The sequence below is a fragment of the Muntiacus reevesi genome, chromosome 6, assembly GCF_963930625.1.
Source record: "Muntiacus reevesi chromosome 6, mMunRee1.1, whole genome shotgun sequence".
NCBI classification, from domain to species: Eukaryota; Metazoa; Chordata; class Mammalia; order Artiodactyla; family Cervidae; genus Muntiacus; species Muntiacus reevesi.
In genome coordinates, this window is record NC_089254.1 from 60,434,617 (window position 1) to 60,450,159 (window position 15,543).

Sequence of the window (15,543 nt, forward strand, 5' to 3'; positions counted from 1 at the left end):
GCATGGAAAATGAGTGCAATTGTCCGATGATTAGCACATTCTTTAGTACTACTCTTCTTGGGAATTGGGAAGAGGATTGACCTTTTCCAGTCCTGTGGCCACTACTAGGTCTTCCAGATTTGTTGACATATTGAATGCAGCACCTTGATGGTGTCATCCTTTAGGGTTTTGAATAGTTCTACTAGAATTCCATCGCATCCACTAGCTTTATTAACAGCAATGCCTCCTAAGATCCACCTGACTTCGCTCTCCAGAATGTCTGGCTCTGGGTGAGTGACCACAGCATCGTAGTGATCCAATTCACTAAGATCTTTTTTGTACAGTTCTTCTATGTATTCTTTCCGTCTCTTCTTGATCTCTTCAGTAACTGGGGGAAAGACTAGAGAGTTCTTTAGGAAAATTGGAGATATCAAGGGAACATCTTGCCCAAAGATGGGCACAATAAAGGACAGAAACAATGGGGACCTAGTAGACACTGGAGAGATCAAGAAGAGATGGAAAGAACACACAGCAGAATTGTACAAAAAAGATCTTTCTTAAAGAACAGTATTACTATGATGGTCTTGGATGGCCCTACATGGCATAGCTCAATATTTATTGTACTAATGTCAATTTAATGGCTTTGATAATTGTACTTTATCACTGAGAAACCACTATTTTTGCAGCTTCTATGTGATCATAAAATCCTTTCAAAGTGACAATTTTAAAGAAACAACAGGTCCATGTAAGGCCCTCTCTTCATGTTAAAAAAGAAAGTAGTCAGGTAAAGGCAAGGTGTTCAAGAAAGTTAAGCAAAAACACCTAGCAGGTAAATAAACTTATCATGAGTTTTAACATGTGGGAGAGTTTCTGAAAAACCATCTGTATCACCTGTTATTAATAACAGCACTATGTAAAACCATAGATTGCCAGATGACTAAACTTCAAATCTCGTAGCAAATATTCAAAACGAATATTATACTTTTATTGCATTTTTTAATTTGAGAAGGATGTAACAGTACTTAATAAATGCCACGTATTCCCATTACATACTCGAGATACATTGGAAAATTTTAATACATCGTACCATTGGACTGCCACAATAAAGACACATGATTCTCTTGCAGCCCAGGGCAGAATACGACCCCAATTCAACACTATTCAATGATTCACTAGGAGGTCTCACAGCAGTCAGAATATAGTCATCGTCATGACTATGACTTATTACTTAAAAGGACAAAAAGCATAATCAGGAAAGGCGAAAAGTGTATGTTACCTGTAGTGTGACTATAAACACACATGACTGCATCAGATGAAAATACCTATTATGTGAACATGGCCTTAAAACCTTTGTTAGTGAACAAATTTTTTCAGCTTGCTAGAATAAAGGTGGGGGGGGGGGAATCTCCAATATGAAAAACTACCTCTCCAACACTGTGTGTAAATGGAACTGTTCTACATCAAGCAGTAATTTCTCATGGACTTCTATCATAAAATTGAATATCTATTCTTATTAACAAAGTACGACATTTAGTTTGTTCCTGTTTCTCCTGCTCAATCAATTTCTCCTTAGTCAGCTACCACTTCATTAGCTTCTGAAAGTCCTCCTTTTCTAGATTATTTAGCTTTGCTACCCCAAGTGTAGTCCCTGGACTAGCAGGTAAGCATCACCCAAGATGAAATTGTGAAAATTGAGAATCCCAACTCCACCCCAAACAACATCCCCAAGTGATTCACATGCACCTTAAAGTTTGAAAACCACTAGTTGAAATGATACCTGATAGCCTATGTGGATGTTTTCTCATGTTTTCTACTTCTCTTCCTTTTTCCTGTGACCCTTGCCACTAGTTATCTTTCGAAAGTTCAGAAAAAAAAGACTCACTTTTAAAATCAAGAGCCTCCACAGCTAGAAGGTACTGATCCGTCAACTAGTCTTCTCATTCTACAGGTATATGACTCCCTTAAGTCCAGTTCAGTTCATTAGCTCAGTTGTGTCGGACTCTTTGCGACCCCATGGACCAGAGTACTCCAGGTCTCCCTGTCCATCACCAACTCCCAGAGTTTACCCAACTTATGCCCATTGAGTCAGTGATGCCATCCAACCATCTCATCCTCCGTAGTCCCCTTCTCCTCCTGCCTTCAATCTTTCCCAGCATCATGGTCTTTTCAAATGAGTCAGCTCTTTGCATCAGGTGGCCAAAATATTGAAGTTTCAGCTTCAACATCAGTCCTTCCAATGAATACTCAGGACTGATCTCCTTTAGAATGGACTGGTTGGATCTTCTTGCAGTCCAAGGAACTCTTAAGAGTCTTCTCCAACACCACAGTTCAAAAGCATTAATTCTTCGGCACTCAGTTTTCTTTACAGTCCAACTCTCACATCCATACATGACTACTGGAGAAACCATAGCCTTGACTAGACGGACCTTTGTTGGCAAAATAATGTCTCTGCTTTTTAATAAGCTAGGTTGGTCTAGGGTGGTCATAACTTTGCTTCCAAAGAGTAAGTGTCTTTTAATTTCATGGCTGCAATCACCATCTGCAGTGATTTTGGAGCCCCAAAAAATAAAGCCAGCCACTTTCCACTGTTTCCTCATCTATTTGCCATGAAGTGATAGGACCAGATGCCATGATCTTAGTTTTCTGAATGTTGAGCTTTAAGCCAACTTTTTCACTCTCCTCTTTCACTTTCATCAAGAGGCTCTTTAGTTCTTCTTCACTTTCTGCTCTAAGGGTGGTGTTATCTGCATATCTGAGGTTACTGATATTTCTCCTGGCAATCTTGATTCTAGCTCATGCTTTATCCAACCCAGTATTTCTCATGAGGTACTCTGCATATAAGTTAAATAAGCAGGGTGACAATATACAGCCTTGACACACTCCTTTCCCAATTTAGAACCAGTCTGTTGTTCCATGTCCAGCTCTAACTGTTGCTTCCTGACCTGCATACAGATTTCTCAGGAGGCAGGTCAGGTGGTCTGTCATTCCCATCTCTTGAAGAATTTTCCACAGTTTGTTGTGATCCACACAGTCAAAGGCTTTGGCATAGTCAATAAAGCAGAAATAGATGTTTTTCTGGAACTCTCTTGCTTTTTCGATGATCCAATGGATGTTGGCAATTTGATCTCTGGTTCCTCTGCCTTTTCTAAAATCAGTTCGAACATCTGGAAGTTCACAGTTCATGTATTGCTGAATCCTGGTTTGGAGAATTTTGAGCATTACTTTACTAGCATGTGAGATGAGTGCAATTGTGCAGTAGTTTGAGCATTCCTTGGCATTACCTTTCTTTGGGATTGGAATGAAAACTGATCTTTTCCAGTCCTGTGGCCACTGTTGAATTTTCCAAATTTGCTGGCATATTGAGAGTAGCACTTTCACAGCATCATCTTTCAGGATTTGAAGTAGCTCAACTGAAATTCCATCACCTCCACTAGCTTTGTTCATAGTGATGCTTCCTAAGGCCTACTTGACTTCACTTTCCAGAATGTCTGGCTCTAGGTGAGTGATCACACCATCGTGATTATCTGGGTCGTGAAGATTTTTTTTTGTACAGTTCTTCTGTGTATTCTTGCCACCTCTTCTTAATATCTTCTGCTACTGTTAGGTCCATGCCATTTCTGTCCTTTATTGAGCCCATCTTTGCATGAAATGTTCCTTTGGTATCTCTAATTTTCTTGAAGAGATCTCTAGTCTTTCCCATTCTATTGTTTTCCTCTATTTCTTTGCACTGAGGAAGGCTTTCTTATCTCTCCTTGCTACTCTTTGGAACTCTGCATTCAAATAGGTATATCTTTCCTTTTCTCCTAGGCTTTTCACTTCTCTTCTTTTCACAGCTATTTGTAAGGCCTCCTCAGACAGCCATTTTGCTTTTTTGCATTTCTTTTCCTTGGGGATAGTCTTGATCCCTATCTAAATTACAGAGCTAATGGCAAAAGCATTTCTGCATACCTTCTCCAGATCTCTAGACCTGGTCTTGTTAGGTTGTCACTGCCTACAATTTAATATCCAAAACACTGAAAAAGCATGGGTCAGTAGAGAGGGGTTTTTTTGTTTTGCTTTGTTGTGATTTTTAAAAGGGGGGAGGGGTGTTATTTTTAAGCCTAGGTCCAACAAATGGCTCTTCTTCACAAGACCACAGCTACTTCATTTCAGACCAACTTACTTACCTTCATACCAGGGCAAAACATAAGTTAATACATAGGGAGCATGCACAGTCAGTCGTGTCTGACTCTCTGTGACCCCATGGACTGTAGCCCACCAGGCTCCTCTGTCCATGGAATTTTCCAGGCAAGAATACTGGAGTGGGTTGTCATTTCCTTTTCCAAAGGATCTTCCCCACCCAGGGATCAAACCCATGTCTCCTGCTTGCCAGTCGTATTCTTTAACACTGTGCCACCTGGGAAGCCCTAATATATAACAGAACTACATGAATTAACATTACATCAAAATTCAGCACACTGGTTCACCCATGACCAAGGTGTTATCACTTACCATTGTGGACAATCAACTGCTGAATAGGTCTAACATCTTTAGAAATTAATGAACAATAGGGAAACTAACAATTTGGACTGATGGTCAGTAGCATGTCTCCCAGTGCCTCTCTTTTCAATTTCAAAGGCAGAAGCAGAGAAAGGTGCACTGCCACTCCCAAGAAAATAAGAAAACACAAAACTTCATTTGTGTTAAATTTTTACATCATTAATTTCCTTTTCTCAAAAATTGCTGTATTTTTACATGATAGCTTAGGCTGCAGAACAAAAGATTTCAAAGGGGAATTCCTTTCCACTTTGGTTTCATAGACTGGACAGCAAGTCTGAACAACCTTAGGTTGCTAGATATCCCTGCTTATCTGCAAAAAAAAAAAAAAAAAAAGCTAATCTTTTGGCTTGAAAAATAAAACACACCTACGAAAAATTTCCCTTTGCACATATCAGCTGTGTTCCTAATAAGCTTATACATAATCATTTTTATTGCTCACTCAGTCATTTCAGTTGTGTCCGACTCTGGAACCCTATGGACTGTAGCCCACCAGGCTCCTCTGTCCATAGGGAGTCTCCAGGCAAGAATACTGGAGTGGGTTGCCATGCCCTCCTCCAGGCAACCTTTCTAACTCAGGGATCAAACCCACATCTCTTTGCATCTCCTGCATTGGCAGGGAGGTTCTTCACCACTAGCATCACCTACTTGCTCTTAAATATAAGTCTTACAGACTCCAGAGCACATTGATATCTAATGAAACTCTGATGAAATCTTGTGATAATATAGGTATTTCTCCCACAACCACATGTTCTACAACTTAAAGTTTCAGAGAATTCCACTTTCGGCATGACATGTGAGAAATTCCATGGGCCCACTTCCCAGTGAAACTCGGAAAATTATTTTTTTAAATAATCATTTAAAATCTCTGGAAGTTGTCCTAGGAGCTTGCAGCAAATAAAGAAACACTAAAAATCTAAAACTCAGTAAGAACAGTAAGAGTCTGTAATATTTAAACTAACACTCCCTCCTCCATGTCCTAGTTCAGCAAGACAGTATTGCATGCCAGACTGGTACGGCCAAGAACCCTCTTCCCACAGCTCCCAATCAGAAAACCATTTTCCCAGGAGGGGCAGGACGTCAGCATTATTTGTCCTGCTGCCACCTATCTGTGCTGACTACAGAAGAAATTGAAAATCTAAACAGACTTATAAAAAGTAGAAAGACTGAAGTAGTAATCAAAAAAACCAGCTACAAAAAAAGACCAGGCTCAAAGAAAGAAAGGGAGGAAAGACTAGGCTCAGTCGGTAAATTCCCCCAAAGGTTTTTTAAAAATTAACACCAATTGTTCACTAATCTCTCCAAAAATAAAAGAGGAGGGATCACTTCCCAACTCATTCTATGAAGCTAGTGTTACATTGATAACAAAACTAGACAAATACAAGAAAAGAAAACTATAGACCAGTGTCTCTTACAAATGTGTATGTAAAAATCTTCAACACAACCCCAGCAATGTGAATCAAACAATATATTATTAGAATTACACACCATGGCCAAGTGTAATTTACCCCCAGGAATGCGATGTTAGTTTTTAACACCCAAAATTAATTAAGAAAATATACCAAACCAGTAAAGTAAAAGTAAAAAACGCCCGTATCATATTGTTAGGTAGTTAGAATAGGAAACAGGAGTCCAAAATGGCGGTCGCTTTTTAAAGACAAGGAAGGGAAAAGCCCATGAAAATAGAACAAAGGAAGATCCGAGGACCAGAGTGAGGACCTCAGGTAGAAGAAACAGCACTCCCAGCTAGCCCAATTTACATAGAGCAGGCCCAGGGCGTAGGAAAAGACAAATAAAAAGAGGAACCAAAGCGCTCTCGCTCTCTCTCCCTCCCTCTCCTGTGCGCTGGCGCGCTCCCCCATTCTCTTTTCTTCGCATTGTTGGGTCGGCATGCCATTACGCCTTGAGGATGGATTCTCCTGCTATTTTCTAAATAAAATAGAGCTGTAACACGGAGCTGTAACACTGATTTGTCTAAGAGCTATTAACACGGTCTGTTGGAGACCTGAGAGCTATAACACGGTCTGTCCAAGACCCAAGAGCTGTGATGCGCTGAGGGCTTTAATGTCCATCATTCCAAATCTTTGTTGTGACAAGACAGAACCAGAGAATACACTCGCCTGACAATATCAACAGAGTCAGAAAAAGCATTTGCCAAATCCAAAACTCTTCAATTGTAAAAACTCTTGATGGAAGAAATTTTCACATATGAGATATGGGGAAGTCATTCTGGTTTATATATAATTTAATTTAAACTTTACATGAACTAGAGCAGCCTGTCAAATAGTCTGTCTTACAGCCTGTCAAATATGCATGGTACATCTGCTTGAACCATTAAAGAAAAGAGTGCATTTAAAAATCAAAATGGAGTAACTGTGATTCAGACATCCAAAATGGAGCCAGATGGCCATAGTGGATGTATTTTATTCATGTTACTGCATCACTGAGAACTTAGATTATCTGAACTGTATCAAACTCAAAGATACATGCAGCAGTTTTCAAAACAATATCTGCTAACAGCTACCTTATAATCTCAAAAGTCTTTCCTCATAACTATGCAACTATTTCAAACCCCAATAAATCCTAGCTTAATAAGCATCCTTTCAAGTTCCAGTCCTAATTCTCGACAAACAACTTATGTAACTTTGTGGTTATAAAGTTGTATAAATCTTGTTCTTGAATCTGTGTCTCCCAGGCTGTGGCCCTCAGGCTGACTCAAATAAAGCTATTCTATTCTTATTATAGATTGTTTATTGATTATTAGCACCTATGTTTTCAACATACTAGGAATAGAAAGGAACTTCGTCAAACAGAAAGAGAACACTTACATGCAAAACTCATAGTTTATACCATACTTAATGGTGAATGACTGGATGCTTTCTACCTAATATCAGACACAAGTCTAGGATGTCCTTCTTAACCACTTCATTTGACTATTATACTGGAGGCTGAAAATTAGCCAATTAAGTGGGAAAAAATTAAAGGCTTCCAGATTGGAAAGGAAGAAGTAAAACTACCTTTACTCACAGATGACATGAACTTGTATATAGAAAATCCTCAAGAATTCAGTAAAAACAAACAAACAAACAAAAACTATTAGAGCTAATAAACAATTCACCAAGGTTGAAGGATACAAGATCAACATACAGAAATCAACTGCATTTCTATGTACTGGCAATGGACAATCCAAAAATAAGAAACAACTGCATTTACAATATCATCCAAAGAATTAAACACTTGGGAATAAAAGTAACAAAAGATATATAAAATATATACTCTGAAAACTACAAAATATAGTCAAAAGAAATAGAAGATCTAAACAGGAAAACACACCATGTTGATGGTTCTGAAGCCTTAACGTTATTAAGATGGCAATACTTCCCTAGTTGATCTCCACATTCAATGCAATCCATACCAGATTTCCATGGCTTCTTTGTATAAATTGACAGGCTTCTGCTGAAATTCTTATAGAATTACCAGGGACTCAGAATGGCCAAAAAAATCTTTTAAAAGAAGAACAAAATTGGAGAACTCATATTTCTCCCATTACAAAAATTACTACAAAGCAACAGGAATCAGGACAGTATGGAGCTGGCATATGAGTAGACATAGACAAATGAAAAAGAACTGAGAGTCCAGAAATAAACTCATGCTTATAGAAGCCTTACTCATGATACCCAAAAGGTGGAAATGACCCAATTGCCTACCAATTAATGAATATATAAACACAAAGTAGCATAGCCAAGCAGTGAATATCAGTCAATGACGAAAGGAATGAAGTAACTAACATATGCTGCAACACAGATGAAACTTGAAAACATTACTTCAAGAGAAAGCAGCCAATCACAAAAGACAACATATTATATGATTCCATTTATATAAAATGTACAGAATACACAAATCCATAGAGACAAAGTAAGTTGGTGGTTTCTCAGGTTTGCAGGAGAGGAGAAGACAGGAAAGTTATAAGTACACGGTATAAGGTTTCTTTCTGAGGTGATAAAAATATTCTAAGATTTACTCTCGTGCAACTGATGGTTGCCCACATCTGTGAACAGATGAAAAAAACTGAATTGTATACATTAAATAGTTTAATTGTATGGCATGTGCATTATATTTCAATAAAGCTGCTATTTTTTAAAGAGTAAATAGTGATGAACATATGGGGGATTGCTTTACTATTATTTATGTTTTTGTTTATGTTTAAAATTTCCCAAAATAGAAAATAATAAAATAATATTTTACTCTTTTTAATAATTAAGTACCTTTATTTTTATTTTTCATTTTCTAAAATGTTTTATTTTTTTTTTGGTGCACTGGATCTTACTTGGGGCACATAGGATCTTTGAACTTCACTGCAGCATGTGGGATCTTTACTTGCAGCGTGTGGGATCTAGTTCCCTGACCAGGGATTGAACCCAGGCCTCCTGCATTGGGAGCGTGGAGTCCTGGTCACTAGATCAAAAGGAAGTCCCAAAGTTTCACCCTTTTAAAAGTAGGATACTCCTGTATTTTGGCCACATTTACCACTCTATCAGAACAACAATAGGTTGGCAAATTAAATTCAGAAGATTAGCAAAATAAATTCTACCCTTTCTCCTAGAAGGACATCCTACCCCATTGAGAGAGAAAAAAATTAACCGTAAATTAAAACTCATATAAGATGTTAATTCATTTTCCAAGTTCAAAAACATACAGGTCTTGACTTTAACATATTAAGGTAAGCAGTTGGATGGCAGAGGTCTATTACTGGCAGGAAAGGAAGAAGGAAGGAACAATGGTAATAAGGCATTTTCAGCCATGAAATCTGGCTTTTTTTGTTACAAAAACAAATTTAAAATATTCCAAATGACAAAAGTTCAATATGCATAAATTGATTTTAATTTTATTTAATTAATTGTCTTCAATAAAAGTAAGAAATAAGAATTTGCATTTTATCCCCTCTTCATTCAGTGTTGATTTCCAGCTCCTTAATGATTTTCTATTTTTTGCCTGTTGTGCTTAGTCACTTAGTCGTGTTCGACTCTTTGCGACCCTCTAGACTGTAGCCCACCAGGCTCATCTGTCCACAAGATTCTTCAGGCTAGAATTTTTGAATGGGCTGCCATTTTCCTCCTCCAGGGAATATTCCTGACCCAGGGATAGAACCTGCATCTCCTTTGTATCCTGCATTGTAGGCGGATTCTTTACCCATTGAGTTATCAGGGAAGCCCTTTTCTGTTTTTAAATAAATGTAAAATAAAAACCAAATATCAGGTTTGTCATGGCTACCATCTCCCTTCACTAGAAAAGAAAATAATAGCTAACATTTACTAAGCATTTACCAAGGCCCCAGGTACCATTGTAAGTGATTTGCAAGTATTCTAATCTTCACAACAAAACTACAAAGTAAACCATAGATACTATTTTATAGGTATTCTTGAACAAAGAGAGGTTAAGAAACCTGCCCAAGTGATCACAACTATCAATAGCAAGAAGTTGGAAGTAACACCCAAAACCAGGCTATTTACTTATAAAAAAGGGCAGCCACCTCACAATTAAAAAGCTCTGTTAACATTAATTCTAATCACTGTTGAGTTCAGACTTCAAGAAAGTATCTCCCATATTTAGTTAAAATTTTAAAGGATGATTAGAAAACAATAATTAGAAGGTTTTAACAGATGTATATTATAAATAGCCACAAAAGACTGATCTCTTAGACCTTAATAGAACATTAAACAAGAACTCATCTCTTTATCCCTTAACCTCCAGAAATTTCTCTTCCACGCTTCTCACTTTCTTTTTTGTTTTTAATACTTATATATATGTTATCTCCCACACCAAGTTTACTCAGATTTAGTTTTCATTCAAGACGTGGGTGTTTTAATACCTCATTTGCTTAGTTCTAAAATATGGAAGGATGGCTAGATGAACAGCTGTGGCAATAATAACCCCAAGAATCTTCTGGAAGGAACACGTGGGTGAGATGGCAGATGCTGAAATTAGGAGGCTAAGACATTGACACTGTTGCTTTTCATTTCAGGAGCTTTATTTTCTCCAGGTCATCCTAGTGCTGCCTCGAATTTTGGAAAACATTGGTCAGGTCTTCCAGTCCAGGCAAGATGACAAATGCACAGAGTTAGAAGAATGTTGCTTTTGAAGACAATATTACAGACTCAATGCTAAAATTTTAATAAAAGCCACAAAGATGAAAGAGCACAGGAGAGGGAGTTGGACAGACCTCAACTGTATGAACTTAGACAAGTTCCTCTTCCTCTAGATTCCCAGTTGTTCTGGGAAGATGGGAGAATAAAATAGCCTAATACATGTAACTACTTAGGCCACCGCCCAATCCGTAGGAAGCACTCAATAAATGTCAGATAAGAGTCAGTAGTAACCTTGCAGTAGTAATAACAGTAGTGCTGGTGGTGGTTATGATTTGTTCTGAGCAAGACAAAACTACAAATGTGAATGCGAACGTCCCCTCTGGAACGAAGATTTAAACTGAAGTTGAAAAGAATGACAGTAACTTTTCATTAATCAGCAAGAATGCTTTGTATTTCAATGATTTTTGAGAAATTCCTTATCCTGAGGGATAAGATTTGCTACAAACTTCAAAAGTTGCAAAGCTTTAAAAATTACTATATCCTATTGATACTGGATTTTTTTTTGCCCCTTCAAAGAAGGTTTCCATCCAGAAGTCTCACCGAAAACGTAAGTGTGTGGTTGTAATTTAAGAACAATTACTCATAATTACACAAAATGAAAAATTCCTTAAACTTATAACTTGTAAATCATTTGCAGAATTTACAAAGTTTCTTTTATATATTATTCTAAATAATATTTCAATCTATTCACCAAAAAATCTTCAACAAATACTCTCTTTACGTATTTGCAGCAAATACGGAAAGAGGTTAGAAAAAGTTCTCCCTCTCTGAATACTCACAGACTTTAGCTAAGACTCATCCTTTTCCCTCCAGCATCCTCAACTTGTGGATGTCTGTAGTATGGTTTCATTTTTAAAGTAAAAGTGAGCTGGATGTGGGGCGGGCAGGCAGGCGGGAAAGATCCTTAAAATTGGAGTCAATTGCAGGGCATTGAACTGGGGAAGAGAGAGAGTTCACCTCAGTTCATCTAAACTGCTGTGGTCTGCAATGTAAAGGGAGGAGAAGGAATAATCCTACTGCAAGAAGGAATTAAGGGGTATTAGTACATGCATCCTACTTCAGTCACAGGCTGGGAACTGCTTTGACTATTTGTTCAGGAGACTTGTTGAAGTGTCACAGGAGAATGCTTGTGCACCATGTGACACTCCTGAATGGAATCTTAAAAAATTCGTATCACCCTTTCTCGACATGTTCACAGGGTCACACACACACACACACACACATTGTTCTGGTTGTTTTCTTTTGAATGCAAACATATTCCATAAGAAACCTGTTATCCTCTATCTCCCAAAGCCATTACATGGCATCAGAGAATCAATCTGATCAAATATATATATATATATATATATATATATATATATATAAATAAAACACGGAAAGGGCATTCATGAATCCGATGTTTAATTCTAGACATACTTTCTTACCTGAATCAGGTGGGTCCTGCCCCACCGTCCTTCGCGGTCTCTACAGATTTCCCTTTAAGAATGTCTGCCAGGGTCCCAGGGCTGGAACGACGAGCAAGATCGGACGTCGCAGAGAAAAGCAATCCTTACTGCTCCTTCTCGTTCTCCTGATCCAACTTGTCCCACGACTCAGGCAAAGAGAGCGTCTCACCAGGTAGCACCACCAGTTCCACGGAGTTGGAGTGATCCCATCAGGTAGCTCTCCCGCATCCTCTCTCTGTCACCCTCAGAGACGAGCAGGAAAAACGGCATCAGTCCCGTGGCAGAGATCAGGCAGGAGAGAACAGAGGAAAGTAATGCTGCTCACAAAGAGGAGGAAATGATGAAGGAGGCAGTGAGTGGGATGCAGCAGAAAAAGGACCGCAGCGGCGGAAGGGACACCTCCCGATTCAAGCCTAACTCCAAGCCATCTTCGCCCTGTTGTCATAGCACTTTACAACGAACGCTTCTGCGCAAGTCAGATCGCTGAGTCCCAATGCCTTCTGGGGGTTGTAGTCCTGAGTGTCTCCAGAGCACGGAAGACGGAGAATTTTTCCTGATTGTTGGAATCAAATTTCTACTGGGCGGAGCTGGAGCGAACCATTGCCTACTCCTCGTTAGCGGTGAAACAGAATTAATTCGGTTCCCGTTTTCTGTTCTCAGACAGACTTGGACGCGGGTTCTGAGGAAATCCGCCTCCCGCCTCTGGCGCGGACGAAGCCACGCCCCCCAAACCAGGCTCCGTCCCCGCCGCCCGAGGGTGGGGCTTTCCCCGGAGGCGTGGCTAGGGCGGGGCTCGGGTGCGGAGGGGCTCGGGTGCGGAGGGGCTCGGGTGCGGCGGGGGGCGGGGCGAGGTGGGGCTGGGGGCGGGGTCCCAGTAGGTTTCAGGGCCGGAGCATCAGAGGCCCTGGCCCCCCAGCGACCTCTTCTCTTGAACTGGTAGGCGCAGGAGGCCGGGTCCATGGAAGAAGCAGCAGTGGCGAGGGTGAGCGCAAGTGCGTGCGCCCTGGTGGCTGGGGTGCTGCTGGCCCAGTACATGTTCACCTTAAAAAGGAAGGAATATGTACTGTGCGTGTTCTGGAACTCCCCAGAATTTTCTGCTCGATAACAACCCTGGAAAAACACTACCTGATTTCTTTCCTTGGTTCTCCTCTTCTTGATTCTGCAGACCAACTTCTTCCTGCAACGCGATTACATTTCCTTTGTTTGTAAATCACAGCTTCCAAAGCCTATGTCATTTTTCTTGACTGTATTTGAATGTCTTAAAAGGCATCATATAGTCACTCATTGGCCCAGATAACTTCCATTGTCTCGGAATGCAAGTGTGTGTGCCTTTAGCACGTGTCCAACTGTTTGTGACCCCATGAGCTGTACCCTGCCAGGTTCATCTGTAGATGGGATTTCCCAGGCAAGAATATTGGAGTGGGTTGCCATTTCCTTCTCCAGAGGATCTTTCAGACCCAGGGATTGAACCCGGGTGTCCTGCAGTGCAAGCAGATAGGCCAAACCCAAATGTAAGAGCTCAGAGCAGAGAAAGTTTTTATTACAACGCTTTTCAAGAAGAATGGGGCAAAGATGCTTAAAAAAAAGATAAAACAAAAAAACCCCTGTATGCCTCAAAATGTTTCAGCAAAACGCAATTTTAAAGGCAAAGTTGTGGGGAGGTGTCCCAAGGTATGTGATCAACTCCGGTGCAATGGGGACTCGGGCTCATGATAATCAAGTAGTTAATTTCTTCCATTTTGTGGCAGTTTTTAGCATCTGAATAACTCAGGGAAAAAAAAGAAAAACTCAGGAAATATGCTTAAGATACTATTATCTGAGTACTTCAAACAGGAGCTTTGGCAGAGGTATTGGGGAGAAAGCTATCCTGGGAAGGCCCCATTAGGTCATGATCAGTTACACATGAATGGCTAAATCTACATTCATTCAACAATTCTTATTGGTTTCATTGTTAGAGGAAAAGATAATTTCCAAGTTCCAGGGCATATGTCAGTATAATTTCAGATGTCTATGCATGGCTTCTGTGTGTTTGTATTTTCCTGAATAAATCTGAAGAAGTTCTTCACGTTTTGTGTTATTAACAGTTTGAATATTTTGGCAAGTATTTCCCTTATGCTGTTATTTTTACTTCCTCTGCAGTTTCTACCATTATTTCAAGGCTGAAAAAGATTATATATCACATACAGTTTCAAAGCACAACCTAGTTAAGCACCTAACACTTTTGCACCCTAGTTCTGGAGAAGGAAATGGCAGCCCACTCCAGTGCTCTTGCCTGGAAAATCCCATGGACGGAGGAGCCTGGTGGGTTACAGTCCATGGGGTTGGAAAGAGTGGGACACGACTGAGCAACTTCACTTTCACTTTCCATGACCTACTAGATGTTTGCTTGTGCAAGTCACTGAGCTCTCTGGGCCTCTTTATCACTAAATATAGATGATACACATGGGTGGTAACAGCACTTGTTATAATTTTTTTAATTAAATGATCTATTATACTATTAAGAGCTTGGTTCAACGACCACATAAAGAGTGCATAGTATATACTGGCTTTTCATTTTCAGAACCCAAATCTTGTTCAAATTCAATATATTACACCGACTATACGTCGCATGGATCATCAAAAAAGCAAGAGAGTTCCAGAAAAACGTCTACTTCTGCTTTATTGACTACACCAAAGTCTTTGACTGTGTGGATCACAACAGACTGTGGGAAATTCTTTGAGAGATGGGAATACCATACCACCTTACCTGCCTCCTGAAAAATCTGTATGCTGGTCAAGAAGCAACAGTTAGAACTGGACATGTAACAACAGACTGGTTCCAAATTGGGAAAGGAGTACATCAAGGCTGTATAGTGTCACCCTGCTTATTTAACTTATATGCAGAGTACATCATGAGAAATGCCAGACTGCACAAGCTGGAATCAAGACTGCTAGGAGAAATATCAGTAACCTCAGATACACAGATGACACCACCTTATGGCAGAAAGCGAAGAAGAACTAAAGAGCCTCTTGATGAAACGAGAGTGAAAAAGTTGGCTTAAAACTCAACATTCAGAAAACTAAGATCATGGCATCTGGTCTCATCGCTTCATGGCAAATAGGTGGGGAAACAGTGGCTGACTTTATTTTGGGGGGCTCCAGAATCATTGCAGATGGTGACTGCAGTCATGAAATTAAAAGACGCTTGCTCCTTGGAAGAAAAGCTATGACCAACCTAGACAGCATATTAAAAAGCAGAGACATTACTTTGCCAACAAAGGTCTATCTAGTCAAAGCTATGGTTTTTCCAGTAGTCATGTATGGATGTGAGAGTTGGACCATGCAGAAAGCTGAGCGCAGAATAATTGATGCTTTTGAACTGTGGTGTTGGAGAAGACTCTTGAGAGTCCCTTAGACTGCAAAGAGATCCAACCAGTCTATCCTAATGGAAATTAGTC

The 15,543-nt window shown here is 39.7% G+C and overlaps 1 protein-coding gene across 4 annotated transcripts in view; it reads right to left on the reverse strand.

Moving 5' to 3' along the window:
- Positions 1-12,816, reverse strand: part of BBS9 (Bardet-Biedl syndrome 9) — a 440,246-nt gene extending 427,430 nt beyond the window's left edge. For all 4 annotated transcript variants that reach the window (XM_065939388.1, XM_065939386.1, XM_065939387.1 and 1 more), the window contains exon 1: positions 12,086-12,816. The gene's annotated coding sequence lies outside the window, so the exon portion shown is untranslated. The remainder of the gene's footprint in view (positions 1-12,085) is intronic.
- Positions 12,817-15,543: the final 2,727 nt, after the last annotated feature.